General features: G+C 41.4%; 1 long non-coding RNA gene across 1 annotated transcript; it reads right to left on the minus strand.

Moving 5' to 3' along the window:
* Window positions 1-1,156: 1,156 nt before the first annotated feature.
* LOC142804130 (uncharacterized) lies at window positions 1,157-7,557 on the minus strand. The gene is made up of 3 exons (XR_012894470.1): window positions 7,374-7,557; window positions 4,380-4,635; window positions 1,157-1,809 (listed from the first exon to the last, which is right to left on the minus strand). It is a non-coding gene; the product is annotated as an uncharacterized LOC142804130 (long non-coding RNA).
* Between the last annotated feature and the right edge of the window lie 2,396 nt (window positions 7,558-9,953).

Below are 9,953 nucleotides of genomic sequence, written 5' to 3' on the forward strand. Positions count from 1 at the left end.
GAGTGCACCCTTTAAAAAAAGGTGCTGTGATGTCATAACACCCTTTCAAATGGGTGCTGGAAGGGTGCTCCACATCGACGTACCAGTGGGCCAAATCTAGGATTGATGCTGGAGATGGCTAAAATGCAGATTGCTGTATACTCTGTAGACCATGCTGAGTGACAGCCCACATACGGTTTGTTAGTACTTGAACACATGTACTAAGTCGTCCATTCCACCCTGAACACGTGCACCATGCACGCGGCCGGCCCTCCACAGAGTGCCTTCCGCAGGCGCTTATGAAACTAGCACTGAAACACAGTGACAGCTCTAGGTGGGGCTTTTGCATCATCGTCTTTTAAAACACAGTGTCTCTGCAGTGAAGCTACTGGTAAGTTGGCTCCAGTGTTTTGCTTTCTCTATGTGTAGGCAAATAGAGAATCTGGCACTGTTATCGAGAAGTGCTGCAATTGTGCCTTACCCTGTCCAGGTGCTGTTCCTCGGGTTTTCGTTTTTGGCTGCTCTGGATAGAACAAGCTGCACTTCTGAAGAACAGTGTCGAATTTTAGATAAGCTTGTACTGTTGCAAGAGCAAAGTTAGCTTCACCACAAAGGAAGTGTGATTTGGCGAAGCCGCCATTCTCCAGCAGTCAACAAAGTGGAGGCCCACTTACAGCTGTCTGTACGTTTGTGTACTAGTTACCAAAGTGCCCTCGAGAAGCGCTCGGCAGAGTGCCGGATGCATGGTGCAATGTTCAAGGTGAAAGTAGACAAATGTGTAAATATATACCTTAAAGCAAGCTATTTTGAATAAATATGTGTGTTTCAAAAATCATGAAATTGATCCCAGAGTGCGTAGATGGCCAGTGCTACCCATTTTTGGTCCAGAATGAATGTAATCTATTCAGGGCCCCTTGCTGCACACATGCATGCACAATTTATGGATGCTTGGTCACCATACAGACATGCATGCCTGCAAATTAAAAATTCACAAGTTTCGAATACTGGTGATTATTTCAAATGCCATATACTCACTTTGAAAGACACACAGATAATATGCACTAAATACAGAACCTTAACACATTGCGCTCTTTTAAATTATGTGTAGCAGACGTGAGCTTTTATGCATGTGAGAATGCAAGATATTAGGCCCCAACAAAAATTTATGACAAATAAATTAACATGATGCAAATAGTCACTATTTTATTGTACATAGCATACAACCGAAAAAGATTGACAATAGTAAACATGAGCTATGACCTTCTGCATCGATTGTAATGGTGAGATCTTTGTGAGTGAGGATCAATCTTCTGTTTTTCAAATCTTTTTTCTTACGAGTAGACATCTTTTTTTGTGACGAGACTTCTTTTTTAACTTTTAACATTCTGACTTCCCTCCTTGCGTAGTAGGTAACAAATAAATAATTTAGAACAACAAAATATAAGTTAGAGGCGCCAGCAGTCCAAAGGCGCTTATTGAGGGTGTTGCCAGTGCCCACAAAATTGAAAAAGAAAATAGATAGGAAAGTAGGTGTGTGGTAAAACACGTGGGCTTATATAACATGCTTTGGTCATCATGCTAAATGCCTTGACTACAAACTTGCTCAAGGCTTATTTACAGCTCTCCCTTTATATATGTGTGTGTGTTTCTAAACTTGTGTGTTACAAAATCACAAATATTGGCAAAGTAATGCAAGTGGTGTTGGATTAATATAATGTGATCATTCAAACACTTGCACAATCCATCTTCAGCTGCCCAGGCGGCTTTGGTTCCTTTTACAAAAGTGTGGTCAGGGCGCTCCTTCTCTACAGCACATCCGCACCCGGAAGCCTAAAATAAAGACAGAAGTAATCACTAAGAGTTTCACAAGACAGACTGTCCAAGATACAATATGCTTTGTCATGCTGGAGTGTTCTTAGTTCTATGTGAGTAGAAGTCAGCATCAAAATTCGCTTTGTTTTCAACGGAAAACATGCTTGTTGGAGGTCCCCCAGGCAAAAAACTAAACAACTTGACAGTACCTGGGGGCCTACAGAGGGTACCATGTACAACAGATTTCACATACAAAAACAGCATAGTAGAAATGAAATATATACACAAGAAACATCTGAGCAATGATTCAGCATGATGCACACGTGAAACATGAGTTAGGTTTGAGTAAAAAAGCTATTCATCAAGTAATTGCGCACATCCGATTTGAACAAACCGAATAAGGCACTGAAGTTATTCAGGGTTTTTAAAGAATTGTAAAGTGCCAATAAGCAATATTCTAGTCTAGCTCTACAATAGTGTGTCATGTATGTAGTACTAGTATTTACCTGTTAGGTATGCTGTAGTCATGAACATATTCAGTTTTCCTAATACCTAAAGCTTAGTATGTCGCAGTCCAGCTGTTCATGTTCAAATAATAATTGTTTATGGTAGCATTTAGGTTACAAAATTGATGCTAAAAATTTGGCAGACCCCACATACTTTGGGAATCGATGTTATGCGAAACACGCATAACATGTATTTTAATTTTTCTATTTAGCGATCTTATGAAGTGGAGCTCAATATAAGTACAAATTCTCGCACACACATACGTTAAACAGCCGCATATGTTTCATTTGTTATGGGGAGATGTCACACCTTTGATAACATTAGCAGTTATTTCCTGTTTCGTAACGATGCCAACAGAAACATGGATATTAGCCACACTAGAAGTGGTAGGCTGGTATGAAGCACTGGTGTTTGCGCTGGCACTCGCGACGATGGTAGCCCTCAACACTGCTACACAAATACTTCACTGGATGGTGCCTGACTACAATTCACTTTGATTCGACCTCACGGCTGCATCATAGGAGTGCACATGTAATAGTTATAAAATTTGATAGCCAGTACTGCAATGACAGTTGATGTTACACAAACATTTGAGACTATTTAGAAAGTATAACCGAGGCCGGTCATGGCTCTGTGGTAGAATACTTAATTACCAAGCAGAATACTAGGTTTCGATTCCTGCTAGGACACTTGACTTTATTCTTTGCATTCATTTGGTCAATGCTGCCTATGTCAGCTTTTTAACATGATAGCGTTGAAGAGCTCGTGTCGCACAAAACCCGCCGCCGGCGTCTGCCCCGTTGGTTGTGAGCGAAAAATCGTCTGTGCATCTGTGACCGAAAAATCAAGTTACCTAGTTTCCAGAAACTCAAAATTCCTACTTATGACCTAATGGAGGCGTGCTAATTGCTGCAAAACAAAACCCCCAAGTCGTAATACTATACACTCAACACAGGGCTTAACACACGGAAGTCTATTGACATCGGCCAAAAATTAACGTTAGATGTACAGCGCTATTCCTTTTCACCATTTCATGAACTACACAATGCCATGATAATTGTACCCTGGTATTTTTGGTGGGCTGTATCGCACAAAAAATACAAGGATTATGTCAAAATAATGACATCAATTTTTACCGACATGTCGTCGAAATAGAGACACAGGCTACTAGTCTTATTTATAATGCTAAGAGCATTTAAGGTAAAGGCATTGAAGATAGCTGGTGGCCTTTTTCACTATCTAGGTATCAATTTTTCACTATCTAGGTATCGAAATTCTGCCATGTCAGTCATAGTTTACTGACATTGCAAGCTCAAGAAAAGTGTGGCTCTGAAGGCATCAACACAGTGTTTCGCCAGATCTACTAAGAAGGCAGTCTTTAAAATTGCTAATGTTTCCAATTTTTTTCGCTATAAATTTCGTGCCTTGCATCCAATTGAACCTCCATCCTACTTGTTTTTTTTTTTGCATTCGTGCTCTCACTAACTGCTTACCTTGTCTTGTCAAGAAATCGTTGACATAAATAGGACTACTTGATCTAAAAGGAAAGGCCACAGTAGACAGACGTAAGTTTTTTGTCTTATCCAGAACATTTCATTTGTAACATCGTTCATAATGCACTACTATTTTTTTTTCAAACTAGGCTTGTTTGTTCCTACTCTGTCTGCAGTGTCAATATCATCACGAGTAATGGTTTTTCCATCATCGCCCAAAAATTTCGGAGAGCATCAAAAGAAAACCCTCATCTGAGACGCCTTTGATGTCGGATAGTTCAACCTTGAATACAGTGTAAATTCTTCAATTTTCATCTGAAGTTGCTTATTTTCACCTGGAAGTTTTTTGTGCCTATTTCAAGGTGCGACAGGCTCTTCATGCAAAGCCTTTATTTTTAAAGAGAGCGCGTTGACATTGTCACCACCTTCGTTCCACACTTCTTGAAGGACCAAAGTTCAGTATGAGTTTTGTGCTTGAAATCCTCTGTTTACCATGACAAACAATTCACAGGAAACATTAGTACTCTTCCTTGGCAGGAGTGCATGCAGTAATACTAACACAATTAAAGCAAGAAATAAGTGTCTCACCTGTGCAAAAATGATTTTGGCAAGCACTGTGAAGACCACACACACTGCTGCCAAACTGAGGAGAATATGGAGAGCACTTCATATAAGTAGGCAGCGTCCAGTAGCTTGGTGAGGCACAGCGCATAAGCAGGGTGAACAGAGCTGATGCTTGAAACAATGGTTCAGAGTTCGCTGGTGCTTGGGCTCCTTGACCTTGTCAGGAAATTTCCTTGAGCAGCCTCACTCAAATGAAATGACAGACCGTGCCGAAGAATTTCTGCACCAGTGCAAAAAAATTATTTTAGTGAGGTTTGTCTAGACTGCATGCGCTGCTTGCCAAATTGCAGTGAATGGCTAGAAACGCATGGCCAATATATATTTAGTGGCACGCAACTGAGAAATACAAAAAGGGCATGCTGCAGTATAAATACAACGAAAAACATGCTGCTGCAGAGCTTTTCATGTCGATGTCATACATGTGAATTTTCATTCACATTTATAGCTCACTCATGCACGAAGATCAAGTTAGAACTCTTAGAAGAAGACACCCCCTTTTAGCTGTATCGACTGCGCGTAATTAAGAGATAAGCATGCGTGAGTAATGCTGTTGCCTGCAATCAATAAATTCTGTTCTTGAAGCTGACCAAATATATGCACGAGTGCATCCATAGAGGCACATTTGCATTTCTGTAGTTATGATACACATGTGATGTGTTTCTTAAGTAAATGCCATGCAATATGCACCATATGAATATTTTATTCCGTAAAATTGCAATATCACTGCATATACATGTCAGTATGCGCATATGCATCCACTGCAGATAAAGCATAAAATTAAAGCAATACTGACACATGAATTTTTTACCAAGGTAGTGGAGGGCTCCAGAAATTTCGACCACCTGGGGTTCTTTAACGTGCACACAAATCTGAGAACACTGGCCTACAGCATTTTCACCTTTATCGAAAAAGCAGCCAGCAAGGCCGGAATATCATCCTGCGACCTTCGGGATAGAAACCGAGTACCTTAGCGACTAGACCACTGCGACAGGACTTCAATCTCCCTGTTCCCCCGTGTAGGGTGATAGACCGTCTTTGCTGGTCTGGCTAACCTCCCTGCCTTTCCTTCTCTACCATTTATTCTAATGAGTTCAACGAATGAAGCTTCCTTCAAACGACTAACATTCGGACGTTTATAATTTGCCTGAAATTGAGTTCACTAAATGAATATTGTGTGTTGCTTCACAGTGATCATTGTTCTAAATGGTTCTGGTTGGCTAAAGAGGCACTACTCCTCACTTCTAATCAAACAGCACAAGCTGTCTAATGACCATAGGGGAGGAAAAGTGGAAACGCTAAGACAAAACATCAATCTTGAACCCCATGCCATCACAATGAAGCAGGCAAGCTTCTGCAATATTGACCGGCAACCAGGATCTCAGACACTGCAGATAGCTACATAACGTAATAATTTCCCAACATGACGTAAAGGCAGCAGAATCACATATTGACTAACCTGCTTCATTATGATAACGATGAGGCCATAACGTTATTGGCCTCTGTATGCTAATAACAATTTACCTTGCATATCATGTGACATTAACATTCACTATGACGTCTTGAATCTTGCATCCCACCATGTGGTCTAAGTACCAACAAGGCGGTTTTAGTGACGTCGGTGCAAGGCAATAAACAACAATCACTTGGTGAACATTATTTTTGATATTATTCAATTGGTCTGATGCATACATCTTCAAAAAACGGCAGTTTAGATTTGTTCATTCTTAGATAAAAATACAATGTCTAAGTTGGCATGTCAGCAGCAACATATGCACGCCTTTGGCACGCATACTGTGATGTATAACCTTATTGTGTTTTGAGCAATAAATTAGGCATTCATACACTGCACATATCACAGGTCACTTGTAAATCTGCAGCGAGGTCATAAAGAATTTATGATACCAGATAAAGCGTTACACTTGTATTCGAAAGTGTCATTGGAAGTTTTGGTAGAACTTAGTTTTAGAATGTTTGTAGACGTATAGGTATTCGGCAAAGTTTTAACTCCAAAGCGGGCTGCAGCGCCCACAATTCTTTTACAAACCAGAAAAATGCAATATGTGAACAGGGGGGAACAAGCAGTACCACCAAAATTGCACTCGAACGAGTGAACTACTGCTCAACCTAGCGCTTGCACAGCTAAGGTACGGCTATTCGGCCACTCAGAGAAAATGTATTGACCCAGGCGTAATTGCACGCTTTCAGAACCGCACCTACAGCACGCTGTGTCAAGTTTACGCACACTTAATTAAGCTGACTATCATGGTAATTTAATATTATACGTGACCGGTGGATGCAAACACATTTGGTCACACAGGAAAACACATCTACCTTATAGTAGTCACACACATTTAATGATCATGTAGCTGCTGAAAAGAGGACGCGTAACATAAAACTTTCTTCATATACTTCTTTGGCACAGAAAACGAACAGGGCCGCGTGAATACCAACGCGGACACCACGTTATTCTTCTCCATTCTTCTAAATTAAATACGTAAAGATCTAATTCAACGCGAATCACCGGAATGCTCAAACGCACGCGACACACAGGCGACGCATACGGCTTCCATGCGCAGTCCCCGAATGGCGTCCGACGGCATTGCAAAAATATAATGATTCATAGCGTGAAGAGCATCGCCCGCCGACTCACAGCATCACAGCGCACATTGCTTTAACCTCCTTCCCCACAGAAAAAATTCATCCGCGCGTAACGTCCCTGAGCTTAGACTTGAGCCTAATGAAATCAGACACGCCAGCAGGCTCGCTACGTTAATAAAAACTCACTTATCGTCTACCAGCCAGAAAAAACTTAGTTCACAACGTTATTAAACTATAGCGCTTTCGGTGTTAACCGCGGGAGGAGCCGAGGACGCGAGCGGAAGCACACTGGATCGGGCACGCCGCGGCCTGGCCGGAGAAGAAAAAAACAAAGCATCGACAGCAGAAACATCCACCTACCTTTTTAGTTTGGCGAGTGCTCGACGGTACAAAGCAGCCGGTCCTCTCTTGAGTATAGTGCATCTTCGTAACAAGCAGCACCGACAGAACACGAAAGACAGCGCAAGCACACTTTGAACAACATAAAAAATCGACTTTAAACGCTCGGCACACGGCCGTTGCGGCCTCCAGGAAGATACCGCCATTTCTGTTCTGCTGACGCCACCGATCCGCATTTGCGCACATAATTTTTTATATGATAAGTAAATAGTTTAAATAGCTTAAATTTTAAGTAAAAAATAGTGAAAATAGAAGATACGCTAGTGTGTATTGCATAGAATATTTATTACTTTTGAAAATGACAAAATCACATAACGCGTATTTGCGCGAAATTTGAAATGTGAAAGAGCGCGCGAAACTTGAAACATTTGCTTGCTTGTGTATTTCTTATACCGATACCTTGTTAACATCTGTACACTGGTTGAGTGGTTAAGTTGGCTGTTAAAAACAGTGTTAAAGCGGTTGTATATTAGTACAAAGTACAGGCAGCAAGCAAAATTTGTCACAACAAAATAAGCGTATTAGTTGGCAAGCAATATTTTAGCTGTCTTTAGTGAAATTTCTTTAGGAAAATGTTTTAGTCAAGGCTCATTTTAACTTGCTTTGAAGAATATTTCTATGAACAAAATCAAGAAAACGTTTCTTTCATGTTATAATATTAGAACGTCAAAGTCCATAGCCCGCCATAAAAATTGGTAACACGTGTCAACTGATACATTGTAAGGTTAACAAATATTTGTACAACACAAAAACTATTTTATCTACCACGGTCTTGCTGGTTTGTATTTCTTTGCATTAACAAATGTATGATTTATATATACTGTCATGGACGATGCTTTGTTTTCAATGTTAGGCGCAAACGAGGCCGAGAGCTCTATATGTGTAAGTCACAATCCTGTTGTAGCTCTACAAGCTGCGTACTCCGCCATTGGCTAGTGAGCTTGTAGCGCATGGCTTGGTCAGCGCCGGCCGTGAGGCGACGAGAAAAAGGCAGCAAGAATGCAAGAACCAGTGCAGAACTTACGTTCAGCCGGGCACTATCGCTATTCAGATATCCGTTACTGCGGTGGGGCTATTAGTGAGACCATGGTGACTAACCAGTAGACATCTAAAAGCTGTTAGTTATGCTCTATGACCACGTTACTCACAAAGCTTTGTCGGCAACTGTGCACCCTAATGGGTGCTCATGAGCACCCATTAGTTGTTGCACCCTTTTTGCACCCTAGTTTCCACCCTTTTGATGTGTTCACCCTTTAGGTTCCGCTTGTAGGGTGCTGAGACGCGAATAGGGTGCTCAAAGGGTGTGCTTAGGGTGTCGGCACCCTTTTTGACACCCTTAAGGGTCAGAATCGGTTTACTGTGCACTTTTCATAGTTTTCGCCCAGTCGTACCTAGCTGCCCCAATTTCTTTCCAGGTCTCTTCAAAGCGCAGGCGTAGTTAAGTGATAGAATATTTACAGCTATGTGCAATGCAAGCGTTCCGTTCCAGCTCAAACTTCGATTTTGATTCTTCGCTTAAGTTGACACTTTTCTGTCATCAACAAAGTCGCCAACACCATGTTTTGATTGTCTGCCACACGAGCTCCTTTTTCATTCGGGGAAGTTTGAAGTCTGATCTCGCTTACTGTGGATTAGCATCGGATGTTGATCCTCGAAGGTGCATGCCCTTACACCGTAAACATCGGGCATGTGTGCACGGTATTAAGAATTTTATGACGCACGTCACATGAAAATTCCTCTATTCATTTCATGACCACTGCATCTTCTTCGTTATGCAATCATGTCCACCTGTTACTGCGCACAAGATGGCATAAGATCCCAAGAAAAAAAACACCAGACTTAGGCGGCTAGATAAATAGATACAGAAAGGTACTAAATAAATAGAAACGGTCAAAGCGCATTCAGTTTGCTAAGAAATGAGTCCTACCTAAACGTTATCTCTTAATAAGAACTATCAATCTTGCTTTGTGAATGAAGAATGCCGACAAGCAAAGCCAACAAAGTTATTTATTAGGATATTGTAAAATACAGAAGCACTGACTCATACTTGAGGTGAAGCCTTGTAATCCTGACAGCGGTGACGATTCCAGAAACAGAGCCGCGACATTGAGACCATTCTGACGGAGCCACGGACTGACATGGTATACCTTTTTAAACACCGCGTGAATATCTCCTGGCGGATCTTTCTTGTGATATGTGGCGGCTGTGGGTAGATGTGTGCCACAAAGAAACACCAACACGCACAAGCTGTCATATTGTTTTCTGAAGATTTGACGAATGATATATCCTACTGACTGCTTGCTAAATGTCATCATCACAATGCCTTGTGTGCCGTACAACATTAGAACCTCTAGCTCTTCCCACCGAAAGCATATCACGCAATACCTCAGCGTCCGTGCCCGAACAGCTGTTATTCTTAGCAGTTCGGCCTTTACTTGGATGCATGAATATCACACGTGTACGGAAATATCATTGCGTATAGACTCTTTTACTGCTTCGTGGCACTATTTGCGAACCGTCTTGAAGTTTGTGCCAACGGAT

Source organism: Rhipicephalus microplus, chromosome 3 (assembly GCF_043290135.1).
Source record: "Rhipicephalus microplus isolate Deutch F79 chromosome 3, USDA_Rmic, whole genome shotgun sequence".
In the NCBI taxonomy this organism is placed as follows: domain Eukaryota; kingdom Metazoa; phylum Arthropoda; class Arachnida; order Ixodida; family Ixodidae; genus Rhipicephalus; species Rhipicephalus microplus.